This window comes from Anolis carolinensis, chromosome 1, assembly GCF_035594765.1.
Source record: "Anolis carolinensis isolate JA03-04 chromosome 1, rAnoCar3.1.pri, whole genome shotgun sequence".
NCBI lineage: Eukaryota > Metazoa > Chordata > Lepidosauria > Squamata > Dactyloidae > Anolis > Anolis carolinensis.
The window spans coordinates 72964043-72981066 of NC_085841.1; the positions used below are offsets into that span (position 1 = coordinate 72964043).

The 17024-nt window shown below is 38.8% G+C and overlaps 1 protein-coding gene and 1 non-coding gene across 10 annotated transcripts in view; both read right to left on the bottom strand.

Annotated features, from left to right (window-relative positions):
- Positions 1-17024, bottom strand: part of arid1b (AT-rich interaction domain 1B) — a 473172-nt gene that overhangs the window by 402749 nt on the left and 53399 nt on the right. The window lies entirely within an intron of this gene.
- mir5396b (microRNA mir-5396b) lies at positions 16108-16197 on the bottom strand. The gene has a single exon (NR_163052.1). It is a non-coding gene; the product is annotated as a microRNA mir-5396b (primary transcript).

Genomic DNA, 17024 nt, shown 5'->3' on the forward strand with positions numbered 1-17024 from the left:
ACTTGCTCTCTTGAGGTAAAAGAGCAGACTAACAAGGCTTTAATACATAAAATATTGTAATAGATAAAAATAAATAATTGTCATTCCTTTACTGAAAAGATTCTCTGACTGTGATAATCTGCCTCTCACCATTGGGTATGAGGCAAATCTTCTGAAAAAAGAGCAAGTCTTCTGAAAAAAAGTTTAAGATTTGAAGTAATATATGGCAGTATGATCAAATTAGCAATACATATAATACCGGCAATATATCTGAATTACAGATTAAAGAAGCTCCCATGCTACATAAAGCCAAACTTTGCAGCTGGACAGTTCAAACAGTTTTTCCACTTTGGGGGTCACTGTAATTTGAGCTTTATATTTTAAACAAACATAAAATGGCAAATAAAACTTCACTAAATAGGTTTTGAGGGTTCTAAAAATATAATTTCCATGAACTACTTAAAATAGAACATTATAAGACCATAAATGTTGGCTCACTGTGAGGAGAAAGCAGAAAATATCTGAAATAATAACTGGAATACACTATAACATGGCTCCTGGGCATTAAGAACATATAATGGAAGTCACTGGCTATTAATAGAGACAGAGTAATTGTTATAATTAAATGTGCAGCACAAGCCATTTTTAACATGTTTCTTTGTGGTCACCCTTGGAAAGTAAATTGCTAATAAAAAAACTGTTAAAAGAAATTATTGTGGCCAGCAGGCAGAAAAGCAAGGAGATGGATAGCAACAAACACAAAATGCTGGCACATTTTCTTCAAATTATGTTCTACGGAAATCAGTTGGCTATGCCATGTGAAAGTGTCCAGGATTGGGCATCACTACCAAGGATACTTTTTTTCATTGCCAATCTTGAAAGCATTATAGAGTATTAGTCCACTTCCCAGGAAAGAACCAAAGCTTAAATCCTGATTATTCACTTGCTTCCCTGGTTGAAAATATATTTCATTATTATTTCATTTTGCAAAAAGGAAAACCAAGAGCCACTTCACAGCTTAAAAAAAAAGACAGAAAACACATTTAATAGATTTTTACATCATTCTGAAAGGAATGGAACGAAAGAAGAGTCACAATGGTGTCAAAAAGATTATCAACATATTTCTGGTGAGTTGTCCCTGATCCTTCTTTGTAATACTCAAGAAACAAACAGTATACCAAATCTAACTTTGATTTGTATTTTTTAAACAATTTGCCTGAAGACAAGGATATTCTCATGTTTAAAATACTGATTGCACACTAAGTGTTGGAATCACAGACACCTTAAAGAGCCAGGCCTAAAAGTGTCTTCAAAACGGAGTTTATTGAAACAAAAGGAAAAGGATGCAGGGATACTTAAATGCAGTTCCACTGGTCAAAAACTCAAAGACCCAAAGCAGACCTGGTCCAAAAGGTAAACAGAAATGTAATCCAAATCAACTGGATGCAAAAGGCAACAAGTCAAACAAAGTGCTCTAAGGCAAAACAAAAAGGCACAATACACAAATGGTTAACAAAGGGAGTTGCAAGAAGAGAAGTCCGAAGGACATCAGCCGAAGTCCAAGGTCGAAGCAGGAGGAATCCAATGCAGCGTTGCTCCAGTGTCCGCAGAAGCAGTGTCTTTAGCCAAACCGGTTCAGGTCCAAACTGCAGATCCGAGTCCAACGCCAAACATGAAACAGGCAGCAGCAAGACTACAAGAAACTTTCCCAATATACAGCACCCAGCACACCAACGCACATAAATACCTTGTCTTCTGCAAAGATCCCTCACCCCTGAGCCCACCTTTATCTACAAATTACCATCAGAAGATGAACTGACCACCACCCCATCACCATCCCCCGAAGCTGCTCCCAGCTCTTCACGTGAATTCCTTTGACTCTCCCTCCAATTCCTCCATCTCCTGTCAAGACTTAGATCCCCCAAGAATCAGTTGGATCCCGATTGCCAGTCTTCACTCCCAGAGAACCCCATAAAGGTATCACTAGTTGTTGGTGCCTCACAAATAGCTTGCACTTCTCTTATCTTAGTCCAATCCATGGTGTCTCCTTCTTCTCCTTCACTCATTCACCCATCATCCCCAGAGAATCCCTCAAACGATTCTTCATCTGTAGGTGCTGTAAGTATGTCCCGGATCTTATTTCTCTGCTGCTCATCATCAGATTCCTGCTCCCGAGTAACCATTTTCCCCCTTCTGACACCCATACTACTGTCTGCAACATTATCATCCCCAGAAAATCCTTCAAGTAACTCCTCATCTGTAGATGCTATAAGTATGTCTCGGATCCTTTCTCTGCTGCTCATCATCGGATTCCTGCTCCCAAGTAACCCTTTTTCCCCTTCTGGCACCCATACTACTGTTTGTAACGTTACTCACAGGCTCTACTGCAACACTAAGCGCAATCCTATGTGTTCCTACTCAGAACTAAGTCCCCAATTCAAATAGGCTTTCTGCTGTTAAGTACATATATGTCCATATCCAAAGGTTATCCACCAGTTTGTCCAGTTCTTTTTTTTTTTTACTAATGTACACTTAATTTTTAAAAAGAAGTGCTATAAAATCTCCAAAAAAAAGCAACATTGCAAGGTTGCAAGGTTTAATGGATGCAAACTTTTCCATTCATAAAAGCAAAGGACATGACAATCAGGTATAAAAGGTACAAAAGAATATCAATAACTAGTCTCCTTCCTCTAATGGTCTGTAAGAGGCAAATCTTCTCAGCCTATAAGCACACTAGCTTAGAATGATTTTGAAGATGTATCCATCATGATACAGGACCAAATGACTTGGGTTGTAACTTAACATAATTACTAGGGGGGGGGCATGTAAACAATACTCCCTAGCAAGCCATCTCTACTTACTTGAATGAACTCCAGCTATGCTGGGTTATTTCTAGGTCAAGCTGAGGGAACACAGCTGCACTAATGTTATCACTGGCAGACACAGAAAAAAATTAGGAATTCTGACATAGGCTTGTCTTCTGTTTGTAAATTAAAGGAATATTGGTTTGGTCACTGTAGGTGGAGTACTCTGGTGAATATGAAAATACAGTAGTCTCACTTATCCAAGCTAAACGGGTCGGCAGAACTTTGGATAAGCAAATATCTTGGATAATAAGGAGGGATTAAGGAAAAGCCTATTAAACATTAAATTAGGTTGTGATTTTACAAATTAAGCACCAAAACATCATGTTATACAACAAATTTAACAGAAAAAGTAGTTCAATATGCAGTAATGTTATGTTGTAATTACTGTATTTAAGAATTTAGCACCAAAATATCACGATATATTGAAAACATTGACTACAAAAATGCATTGGATAATCCAGAACCTTCGATAAGCGAGTCTTGGATAAGTGAGACTCTACTGTAATCTCTAGTTTATTGCTAGTTAAATGGACAAAATGATCTTGAGGGGTGGAAACATTCTTTAACCAAAATGACTGTGGGCCCCTGCTGATCACAACACACAATACCGTTAGATGGGCTAATGATCTGATATAACAGTGGTTCTCAACCTTCCTAATGTGGCGACCCCTTAATACAGTTCGTCATGTTGTGGCGACCCCAACCATAAAATTATTTTTGTTGCTACTTCATAACTGTAATTTTGCTATTGTGAATCATAATGTAAATATCTGATATGCAGTATGTATTTTCATTCACTGGACCAAATTTGGCACAAATACCCGATACACCCAAATTTGAATACTGGTGGGGTTTTGGGGGGGGGGGGGGTTTGATTTTGCCATTTGGGAGTTGTAGTTGCTGGGATTGATGGTTAATCTACAATTAAGGAGCATTCTGAACTCCATCAACGATGGAACTGAACCAAACATGGCACAGAGAACTCCAAGAGAAAATACTGGAAGGGTTTGGTTGGTATTGATCTTGTATTTTGGAGTTGTACTTCATCTACATTCAGAGAGCACTGTGGACTCAAATAATGATGGATCTGGATCAAACTCTGCACGAATACTCAATATGCCCAAATGTGAATATTGGTGGAGTTTGGGGAAAATTGACCTTGACATTTGGGAGTTGTAGTTGCTGGGATTTATAGTTCATCTACAATCAAAGAGCCCCTTGAACCCCACCTATGATAGAATTGGGACACACTTCCCTCACAGAACCTGCATTACCAATAGAAAATACTGGAGAGGTTTGGGAGGAATTGACAGTGATTTGGGGGAGATGTAGTTCACCTACCTCCGGAGAGCACTGTGAACTAATATGTGTTTTCTGATGGTCTTTGATGACCCCTCCGACACCTCCTTGCAACCCCACCAGGGGTCCCGACCCCATGGTTGAGAAACGCTCTGATACCTGGTTGTATAAAGTAGTTTTGTATGTCAAATATTAGTTTTGCACTATCTCAAAGTAGAACATTACTTTTCATAATTTGGCAATATATGTACCATTAAAAATCTTGACAGTTTTTTCATTCCATCCAATTCTCAATTCTCAATTCTGACATTTCCTTTTAAAATATTTATCTAGAGATTCAAAGAATATCATGACAATATGGCCTTAAGTACAGTGTTCCCTTACTTATCGCGGGGGTTACGTTCCAGGACCACCCGCGATAAGTGAAAATCTGCAAAGTAGGATTTCTATTTATTTTAACTATTTTTATTTTAAGATTTATACATTTTTTAAAATAGTTAGGTGGCCTTTCTCCCCTATGCAAGCCCCAGGGAGCCAGTGAAGCCCTCCCTACCTGTGCTGGCGGGACCTTTGCTCCTTTCCCGCCATGTTGCTCTGGCTGCCTCTGCTCCTGCAGTCAGGGAAGAAGGAACGCCGTTCTGGCTTGGTGAATGAGCAAGCAAGGCAGGGTGGGTGAGAGAGTGAGGGCAGGCAGCCGCAGCGGCAGGAGCCTGGAAGAGGCGGCCAGGCTCTCACTTCTGCCGCTGCTCTAGCTGGGCCATGCCAGGAATCGTGGAGGACTTGGAAGAAGGGCGTATGTCAATCTATGGATATGATATTTTCTTGTATACATTTTTATCCCACAAGCCCTTCACTATATTACCAAAGTATTGAAGAGTTTTAAAAAGAAGTCCCATCATTCAAGTCAAGACTCATTGACAGAGATTCTGCTTTGTGTTCTCCACACCACAAAACTAGTGCATATATTTATCAGTACACAGTCAACAAGACTTTCTACACCCATGTAGTAATCTGTACCATGAAATAGTATTTAAAAAGAACTTTGCATTATGGTTCTATCTTCAGCTATTTCAAAATAACCCTGAATCACTACATGACTTGTAACCATTAACAAAACTTCACTCATTTATTAATACAGATGGTTCAACAAAGGTGGTTGGCAGCTTCTGTCAGTGATATGGTGAATCGACTCCAGCCTTTAGTCTGACTTTTTTTAAAAAATAGTTTTTATTAAAATAAAACAGTTGAATAAAATCATAGGTAAAGGGGACGGAAAGATTACAGTAGTGGGGAAAGAGAAAAAAAGAGAAAGAGAGAAGAGTGGGGGGGGGGGAAGGGGAAAGAAGGAGGGGTAATGGGGATAGGAGGAGAGATAGTCAAGGATAATAAGGGAAAGGGATTGTACTTCCATTCTTCTTCTTTGCAATCAATCTGGAATATTACAAAAGTTCCATTCTATTGTTTGTTATTTTTTATTTCTTCTATTCCGTCCTTCCCATTCGTTCTCCTTTGTTCCGGGGCTTTCTTACTTTGTCCTTTTCTTTCTGCCTGTTTTTGGGCTTCTATCATTTCTTTCTCTTTTATTTTTTCATATATTCTAAAACCGGTCTCCAGTCTGTATTCTTTATGTGTCTTCCAGTAATTTTTTTTCAGTAGATATGTGAGCCTGTCCATGTCCATAATTTCAGTTTTTCTAGCCTTTAGTCTAACTTTTTATGGTTCAGCATCCTGAACTGGATTCACCACACCACTATCAGGGAAGCCTGCTAAGGGATTAGCAAGATTAAGGGAGATTTACCAAATGATACCAAATGATTTGCTATGGTAGAATATACTTCCACAGAAGGGCCACAGAAGGCAAAATTACCATTGCTATTGTGGGCATTAATTTTTACCCTGTACAAGACTGAAGTATTTCAAGCAAGGGTGAATAATTCGTTGTTTTTGAGATGTTGCTAGACTCTAGCTCCCATCTGTCCCATACTACAAGGCCAAAATGAAATATGATGAAATATGTAGTACTGTATCTGAAGGGCCATGGGTTCCCCACACTTGATTTGATTTGCATATATCTAAAAAGGAAGTAAATTACAGAATTTTGAGGTCATTTTAATAAAGAATCTACCTAAAAGAGAAACACTGGTATTAGTATGACCTTCAATATTTTATTAATTTAAAAAAAATCAAATATATCCAAACAGCTCCCGCAAAGACACCAGGAGAGTGTAATTCATGAAGGTAAATGAATGGATAAGACTCTCAAATAAGCTTCGCTGTGGGAAAAGAAATCCCATGGGGAAAGTTAATGACAAAAAAGATTTCAATATATAAACTGAATCCAAAGAGTTTTGCTTTGTCTCAGTATTATTAGATAAAATATCCTTTGCTTTAGGGTTCCTCACAAGGCTTTCTAAAAAGCATCAGCTTTTCAGCATTATTTTTAAAAGCAAGCAAATCAGAAGTAAGCTCTAGGCCTCTTCTTTCAATATTAGCTGAGAGCCATCTTCTGAACTGGCTCAAAGGGTCTAGCTAAAAGAATGAGTCTTCTCAAGTTCTATCTGTGGGGAAACAAATATGCAAAGGAAATCCAGATTGTTACAATACAGCGAGCGCTTCTTTGAGACATTGTCAGATGCGGTAAACTGTATAAAAACAAAGTAAACAAACAAACATGAAGCTACAACTTTTTGAATGCAGTTACCTTCATTTAGAATTATACATGTGTTTCAAGTCACCCTTTGACATGACTACCCATGAATTTCACAAGATTTTTGTAGGCAAGAAATCCTTAAAGGCTTTAACAGATCCTTCCTCTAAAACAGTTCTCAACCTGTGGGCCCCAGGTGTTTTGGCCTACAACCCCCCCGATATCCCAGCCAGTTTACCAGCTGTTAAGAGTTTCTGGGAGTTGAAGGTCAAAACATCTGGGGACCCACAGGTTGAGAACCACTCCTCTAAAATATAGCCCACATCACCTGGAATTCACTGGTGGTCTCCCATCCAAATAGTAAACAGAACTAACCCTGCTTAATTTCCAAGATCAGACTGGATTTCATGCCTTCAGGACTATGTTCACTCCACAAGCACCTCAGAACACCATACCAGTGCCAAATATCTCCATCATCAGCAATCCAGGAACAAGGAAAGGAAGAACATAGCATATAGAACAGTAAAACACAAGCCGTATTCCAAGTATGGGCAGAGTTAGACCCAGTAGGCTATATAGTATGTGGTATGTAGATCTCACTTTTGTGGCCCTTGAAGGTCTTCCCTCCCAGTCCTTCAAAGCCTCCTGACTGATTTTTAAAGAACTGGTTAGATTGGGGGGAGGCACACTAGTGCCAAATACCTCGCTTTCCTCTGTTTCCTATGAAGTCCTTCTCAAAATGCTGATCAAAAGTAATATATTGTCACTAGCTGCCATCTTTTTGAAAGGGATTGAGGAAAAAAAATTAAAGTTTAGGTTTGCTGTGGGGGTATGGTCTTTAGGAGGGTTTTTCACTGATCTTTAGATCCCACACAGTTGCCCACTCCTGCCGTATGCATACACTAACAGGGTTCAAGAACCTAAAAAACACATCACTCAATCTCCTGCAATCACCACCTTAACATGACTCCATATGAACAATCTCACTGGCTGATTCTATGCTCAAAAAAATCTGGGATGCTTAAATGGACATGTCAACTTTTCCTTGACATGTCCATATGATGATAGGGGGGGGAAACAGTGAAGAAACAGTTCAACGCATCTTTTTCTTTTCTAGACACTAGTTCAGAGACAAAAGTTCTGCACAAGTTTCTTTCTATGCACATGTCTAGGTTTTTAAAGCATTTGATGTATTTTATGTCGTTTATATTTATTTTGTCATATTGTTTTAATTCATGGATTGTGTTTTAACCTATGTTGATGTTGGGTCTGTCCCCATGTAAGCCGTCCTGAGTCCCTTCGGGGAGATGGGGACGGGATATAAAAATAAAGTTGTTGTTGTTGTTGTTGTTGTTAAATGTACTCCTAGCAATTTGATTCAGATGAATCTCATATCTCAAGTCATACTGGGCACATTTGGACACATACATTATTTGTTTAAAGTGAAACACAAGGCCTGAAAAATGCTCCCAAATGAATCTGTGTCTGCCCAAAGATTTCTGAGCATGCAGTGTATTATGGCCCTTCAGGGTGGGGAGGAAGGGACATAATGCGTAACTAGCAGCTCTGCTTCCAAGCAAAGAATAATTCCACCAAGGTTCTCTTTTTCACTTCCAGTCACAATGAATTTTGAGAGGGATGCCCAAGAAACTACTAGAGTCACCGTCTGTGTTTGTACTCCATTTTATGGCAGTGCCTCTGGTAGCAGAGTCTCCAGTGGCAATCAAAGTGTCAGGCAATGGATTAACCTGAGGGCCATCACCCATTGGGAGAGTCCTAGACCCACTACTGACCATTCAGTACGAGACTCATGCTGACACCAACTCTTCAAATAAGTGTGCGGAGTTCAATGCTGTCCTCAGATCCTTGAGCCAAGCTCAGCAGTGAATCACTGGCAAACAGACACATGGGACCACCTTCTGGCTAAACACAAAGCCTTCCGGCACCTATGATCTAGAGATACTATTAATGTGTATGTATATAACTACACACATGAATATTTGGGATAGGAGAGACAACACAGTAAGCTGTCTACAAAATTTCTTTTTAAACCATCCCAGATCTGAAAATTTTTCCTGCGCCATGCAGTGTACATCCAGCTTTTACACTGTAGTTTAGAATGCCTGATGCTCCCAATTCTGTACGTCTCAGAATTCCCCAGACAGTAATTGGCTCTCATCATTCCATATACATGAATATGGTATGGGTGAAAATGATCTTTGTTTTTTTAAAAAAATCAGAATCCAAACCAAATAATATGACTAATATTTGGGACAAAACTGCTTTCTGAATAAGTGCCACTCTATGTGGAGTATGATTTTGGAGTATAATCTTGGAGAAAGAACATTGGAGTTTCCTGTACATGCAATCCAGCTCTGTTACCGTGTGTGTTAAAATATGTATTCAAAAGTGGTAGGTCAGTACGCAATTTCTTTATGGACTCCATAAAACGTATTTTTTTAAAGTGCACTACCAGGCTACACCTATTGATAACTGGCAAATAGAAGGAGAAAACGTGGAGGCAGTGACAGACTTTATATTTCTAGGCGCAAAGATCACTGCAGATGCAGACTGCAGCCAGGAAATCAGAAGATGTTTAATTCTTGGGAGGAGAGCAATGGCCAACCTTGACAAAATAGTGAAGAGCAGAGACATCACACTGGCAACGAAGGTCCGCATAATCAAAGCATTGGTATTCCCCATAGTAACCTATGGATGCGAGAGCTGGACCATAAGGAAGGCTGAGCGAAGGAAGATAGACGCTTTTGAACTCTGGTGCTGGAGGAAAATCCTAAGAGTGCCTTGGACTGCAAGAAGAACCAAGTAGTCCATACTCCAGGAAATAATGTCTGGCTGCTCACTGGAGGGAAGGATATTAGTGGCAAAGCTGAAGTATTTTGGCCACATCATGAGAAGACAGGAAAGCTTGGAAAAGACCACGATGCTGGGGAAAATGGAAGGAAAAAGGAAGAGAGGCCGACCAAGGGCAAGATGGATGGACAGTATCCTTGAAGTGACTGGGTTGACCTTGAAGGAACTGGGGACAGCGACGGCCGACAGGGAGCTCTGGCGTGGACTGGTCCATGAGGTCACGAAGAGTCGGAGATGACTAAACGACTGAGCAGCAGCAACCAGGCAAGACATGGTACTGCAGTTATGGCAATCAGAGGCTGGAAGAAGCAGCACAATAATAAGAATATAGATTTACCTGGAATTGCAAAAGAAAACCTCCAGGCTAATCATAAATTGTTGTAGGATTCTCAATATTTCCCACTGCTATCCCCTTGTATTATTCTAAGAACAAAAACAATGATTCAAAATGGAACATCAGTAATTATTTACAGCCCAGTATGTAAACTGTAAAATGACTGGCAAACATCTTAGCAGATCAACTTAGATATATGTAAGCAAGACATTCTTTCCCAGTGGTAGGCAGCCGCATGTCAAGTAACTATGTGCCAGAACTTGTCCTGTACTACCTGTTCAAAGGCAAATGCAGAAGAATATTTCAAGCTCTGACACATTCTACTTTGTACAAAAACATCCATAGGAGTATTACAAAAAAGACAGCAATGATGTTTCAGCAAACTGATGTCAAAGTAAAGTGTTCTCTTGCATTTTTATTAGTAGCAGAAAGTGAATGATCATGCCTTACAGAATCAGTATCAATAGACCCAATGCTGCTAAAGTTTTTTGAGTCCTTACATTTAAGACAGGGCCTGCTTCTAGTAAGGGATGGGGGTGATGTTAGCCTGCATATGACATTATTGCCCCTTTCCTCTGTCCCACTACTTTCCCAGGGACGATTAGTGGCAAGAAAGAGTGAGAGCTTTAATAGTGGCTACTTCCAGGCTTTGGAGAAGGAACTCCCTAGGGATGTCAGCACAGCTCCTTCCTTGCTCTAGCAAGCAAAAACTTTCCCATTTGTCAGGCTTTCAGGAATTGACTGCAATTGGCTTTTAATGGTTAGCTTTCCCCCTCTAAAATCTTCAAACAAGGCAGTCAAGTAATCAACTCTGACTTCAGAAACATCAACTCATCTTCTTCTGTCTCCTCAAAAACAGGGATAGAGCAAATACTTCTCTCCTCAGAGACAAGGAAAAAGAAACTACTTTTCTACATTCATTTTCTTTCTTCACATAATGTTATAAACCTCTACTTTGCCCCAACTAGTCATTTTCTTTTCTAAACTAAAAAGGACGAAGTACATTATCTCTTGCAGAGAAGTTGCTGTAGTCCCCTTATTATTTGGGTTGGTATTGCGGTGGAAGGGGGGGCAACTGTGTTTATTACAGAAAGGAAGAAGCTCAAGAAAATATTTTTAAAGTTGGCTTGCAATTTTTGAACAACTATTAGAAAGGAAACAGCATTCTATCTGCACAGATACCTTAGAAAAACATTGATATACAGTGGAGTTTGGTTCCAGGATCCCATGTAGATACCAAACTCTGTGGATGGTCAAGTTCCATTATGCAGATGACATAGTAAAATGGTGCCCATGATATAAAATAGCAAAATCCATATTTGATTTTTTTGAGAAAAAAGAAATTTTAAAACATGCATGGTGGAATCTGTGGATGCAGAACCAGTGAAAACGGAGGATTGACTGTATGTGTAACTTTGTAATAAGGACAATAATAATAATAATAATAATAATTTTATTTTTATATCACGCTCCCATCTCCCCAGGGGGACTCGGGACGGCTCACATGGGGGACAAGCCTGATATCAACATACATTAAAACAAACATAAATTAAAACCAATTTAAAAAATAAAACCTATAAACAGTATAAAACATAAACATATCAAGTCATCTGAGCATAGTGCAAAATATATAGAGGTAAAATTATACAGATTCCACGTAAGGCTCAGGATAAAATATAGACGATCAAGGAAGACAGGTAGGTCTCATTTAGAGATTAAAATCAACAAGGGAGGAACACTGATAAGGTGCAAAGGCTGCAACAACTGAACATCTAACTGTGACTATTCATTTAAAAGCACTTCAAAATAGCCACGTTTTAAGGTCCTTACGAAAAATGGACAGGGAGAGAACCAGCCTGATCTCCCTGGGGAGGGAGTTCCAAAGCCGAGGGGCCACCACCGAGAAGGCCCTCTCCCTCGTCCCCACCAACCGCGCCTGAGATGGAGGTGGGAGCGAGAGACAATCTCAAGGCCCGCGTGGGTTCACAGGGGAGGAGGCAGTCATGGAGATAAGCAGGTCCTGAACAGTTTAGGGCTTTATAGGTAATGACCTGCACCTTGAATTGGGCCCGGAAACTTATTGGTAGCCAGTGGAGCTGCTTATATAGGAGGGTTGACCACTCCCTATAACCAGACAATCTCTGTGAATAAGTCTGATGCATCACACAAGTAACGGAAGGAAACTCAAGCCTTCTTCCCATGGAAATGGACAGGCTCTGGTGCTATTCTCACAAAAATCAAAGGAGGCAGATGACAAAGTTTAGCAGTTTTGGGGAAGTAATTGAAGTGGTTAGTGTTCTCTGGAAAGTAAATACAGGCAGTTATCAAGTTACACACATCCTACTTGCAAACAACTCATAGTTAAGAACGGGGGTGAAACAACAAGAAGTGAGAGAAATCTACTTCTAAGAAGGGAAATTCACTCCTGAAAGGGTTATCATGGGGAAAAGGGGTCTCCACTGAAGTTTTATCACCAAACCTTGTTTCCACAAAAAGCTAAAATGTTCAAAATCCAATTATCAGAGGTTCAGGAAGTGAGGTGAAATCTTCTGAACGGGGCAGACAGCAAAACAAACATTACAGGGTGTTGACTCTTCCCTATGCTATCCAAACCTTTATAAAAATGTACCTGTTCCGACTTATGTACAAATTCAACTTAAGAACAAACCTACAGAACTTTTCTTGTTCATAACTCAGGGACTGCCTCTATATGCAAACAAATGCAACTCAGCATCACTTTTAATTTTTTTAAATTTTGGTGAAGAAAGTGAATAAACATATACTTCTTATTTCCTGTATTTGCTTTTGATGTTTCTTGTAGCAACAGACACATATGCACATAGAATATTCTCTGATTTTATTTTGTTGAGGCTGCATATTCCAATGGAACAGTTTCAGAACCCCTGCAGTTAAATTGAAGATTACCTAAGTAGATAATATTATTTTTCATAATTACATGGCCCTGATCTTCTAGTATATTTTGTGAGCTTCCAAGATGGTAAATCAACAAATACAAACCAGAAAATTAAAGTAACAGTATTAAACAGAGCCTGAAAATATAAAAGGCAACAAAATCTCAACAGTGAACCATACAAACCTAAAACTGTGAACTTCTAATACAGATCATGAGGAAAGTTATTTGTTCTATAATTTGGAAAGTAGAGAGAATGAACACATTAACACATTCACCAACAGAAGATTATAGCAACAGTCAAATTCATGTAACATTACTTCCTCTGCTCTTCTTCTTTCTACCTTCCATACCATACTTGACATCTCCTTATCTGCTCCAAAGAATTCTCAACTGCTAAAGTAAAGCTATGGAATTGGGCAGAAAGGAAAAGGAAAATTGTTCTGACGACAGTATCTGCACTTTGACAGATGGACATCACTAGATGTCTAGCAATTAGCCATCAGTGTAATAGATGCTAAAGGATCGTTCTTGCTACAACAGACTCAATCAATCTTACAATTTACACGGCAAACATACAAACCAGTCTGCTGAACTAACTCAAATTCAAGTAGGAGCATTTGCAGGAATAGGGTAAAAAAGTATTTCCACATTGCCTACTGATCCTTTCAAATGCCTTTGCCACCCAAGCTATTTATATTTAACTAGGCTTGCTTCAGCTGTTGGTATCCTAATGCAGAAAAACAAACAAACTATGTTCAGCCCCAGAAGAGTCAAAATAATTGTCAATCTTAGCAATACTGATAATTTCCTCTAGTTTTGTTTTGTTTTGCCTACTCCTTAATCATTTGGCAAAACCAAATAGGTTTCTTGACGTTCAGGTATTCCTTGTGGTTGCAGCTCCATTTATAAAAAACATGTTTTAAAATATATAAATATATTTGAATTCTATTTACACGTACTTTCTGAATAAACGGTCCTTTCAATATTACAAAAATGTGTGACAAACTGACTTTCTAAAGTAAACACCTTAATAGTACCAGATTGTTTCTAATCTTATCTAATCTGAGTTAGCCCTGGTTAATAGTATTGATTACTCCTTACCTAAAAACTCCTCCTGAAATGTAGAGGGTCAATGTGAGTCACCTAATACACATAAAAAGCAGAACAAATTGAGACTTGGAATCTCTAAATAGAACTAATGTAACATTTTTTTCTCCCCCCCCCCCCCGAAAAAATGTCCTCCGTCCCCCAACGATTTAAGTTTACTTCTCATGTGGTCTTCCTCCACTTACACAAATTATAATTACAAAGTCAAATATCAGGTCTGGGACTCTGTGTTTCTTGTAACCTGATACATTTATACAGCAACTGCTAAATTTGGATGATATGGCTAACAGTGTTTAAAACTTCAGTAGGCTATTTTATGAAGCTTGACTTCCCTTCTAAGCAGCAGCAGACATAAAATTACCAAATCTGAGATGTCATTTTGCAGTACACTAGCAAACAGATGTAAGTAGCCATTCTAAGGAAGGATGAACATGATAGGTTCAGTATTTTGTTTCACTGTATTGTTTTATGAAGTTGTCTCAAGCAACAAGTAAAAGCAAAAAAGTGATACAGTTCTCTCTCTTCTCATAAACATCACAAACAGATCTTACTTATTTTTCACAAGAGAGAATCACCTCATAGTGAGAACTGGAAATTGTTTCGAATATCCATTCCGATATGACTGAGATTGAAAAATATTGAATAGTATGTCTGACACCTACCTACGATTTTACTTTTAAATCTGTGGGTCTATGTCATAAAAATGAGGTGAAGAGAGAAACAACAAAAGCCTATTTAAAAAACAGAAAAGTATTAGAGCCAGCAATGATTTAAACAGAAACCACAGCTTAAATTGGGAGTTTCCCCAGCCTGAACAGTATCTTATATTTCAAACCAGAAGGCAGATGTTTCTTATGTCCTCACAGCTCAATTAGAAAAGAAAAGGAGGGAGTAGCAATGAGGTTTCAAGGTTAACTGTTGCTTCTGCACACAGTGCTCAAGCACAGCTTAGTCCTCACTGATGCCAGATCAGCAAAACTTCACAGTAAGCCTGTGAGATCTACTGGAGTTTGGTTCCAGGTGTCCCCCCACACCACTGATATCAAAATCCATGGATGCTCAAGTCCCATTTTATACAATGGTGTAGTAAATTAGTGTCCCTTATAACAAAATCAAAATGGCTTTGAGCCTCTAGAACACAAATACTGGAAACAAAATTCTCAAAAAATACAAATTGTAATAGAATATGTATGTTTGAAGATGTAGGGGTATGCTTTGGTCCAAATGCCAATTCCTGATTGTATCGTGTCATCTAACTAAAAAATTCTCCCAGTGCAGCAGGCATTTATGGTTTAACCTACAATTCTTGGTATCATTTGAAGACAGAAATCATTATTATGTTTCTATTTTCCATAATAATGCAATTGTGTTACTTTAGAGATTTACTTCAGTAAACATTGTTGGATGACCACAGTTAAGATGTAGAGCTAAGCTACCATAAAGTTTCTTTTTTGTATCAAATTTGATTCCATTATTATCTGTAATCTATGCTCACCTCCTTCTATAAAGTGAATTATACTTAATGGAAAGGATAATTCTAAAAGAGACAATACAATATAAAGCTTTATCCTGATATGAGCAGCCTTTTTCAATTTAGTCAATGAGGCTTAGCATCAGACAGAAAGAGTAAAACACTAAACATTTCCCAGCAGCATGAGCAGCATACAAACATACCCCTAGTTAGATCCTATTTATCTAACTTATAAAACGTTATGAATTCTGGCTTCTGTACAAGGCAGGGGATGCCTTGAAATTACACTAAAGTAAGTAGAAATCCAGGATTTGTTATTCCTTCTCCAACATTGCCATTTAATGGATCCTAAATGGAATGATCATGTATTTACAGCCAAAGGGTCTCATCCACTACACGGATACCTTCATGGGACATCCTAGGGTGCTTTAAGATTTCTCAGACATTTAACAGGTTAAACTCTAGTATACAAGACTATTTCCATAATATTGTTAATACTATTGACAGGAAACAGAAATCTGTTATCTCCTTGGAAAAAATATTCTAATCCTAACAAAATCAACAATCCTGCTTTGTGACTATAACACTACATCTGGCCACTGCAGTCACTTTGGTTGATGTCAGGATGAGGCACCTGCACAAACAGCAAGAAGAAAGGGATTAATCTTATTTCCTTCTTGCTGGTTGTGTGGATGCCCCATTCTGGGCTCATAGATGCAACTGATGATGGCCAGGTGCTCAGCCTGGCTAGGAGTAGCAATGGCAGCAACATGGGTGCAAGCCATCCCCTTTCCAGTGCAGAAAAAGAATGATGGTGTCAATTCACATCCTGACAGAGGATCAGGCCAAACTAGACCTGATCCAGCTTTTCAGAATGTCCCAAAGATGCTGGGTATTCCAGAGTTTCAAATTGTTGTACATTCATTCACAGTAAGTATGGGTGTGGTTTTGTGGGGAGACATGTAAACCAGTCCCAAGATATGTGATTTTTTCCTCTGTCCACCATCCCTTCTCATTTATCCAAACCTTCATATGTGAATACTGTAGCACACAGATCTGCTTAACATAATACATGATTTCTTTGTCTCCATCTCTTTCTGTGTTGTTACCAAAGCTACATACATTTAAGTTACACTTAGTGGTCAATTTTTGTGTGACATTTACTATTTTATTTTCCCACCCAAACACAGAACAATGAAAATATAAATCAAATGGCACTTGACAAAGCCCTAGAAATTAGTGAAATAAATAAGATAAATAAATAAGATACCACATAGAACTATGGCCGGTGAAAGACTATAAAATACCATTAGAATTCTAAGAGAAGAGGATGGACAATGTCTGGTTACCAGAAGACGGCAATTCAGCAACAGAAAATTCCATAATTTGGCTGCCATCACTGATTAGGCTTTCCAATATCCACATCAGCTTAAGCTAAAATGCCAATGTCAGTATGTATCAAAATGTGTGGGGAGTCTAGAGGCAGCTACAGTAGAGTCTCACTTATCCAACGTAAACGGGTCGGCAGAATGTTG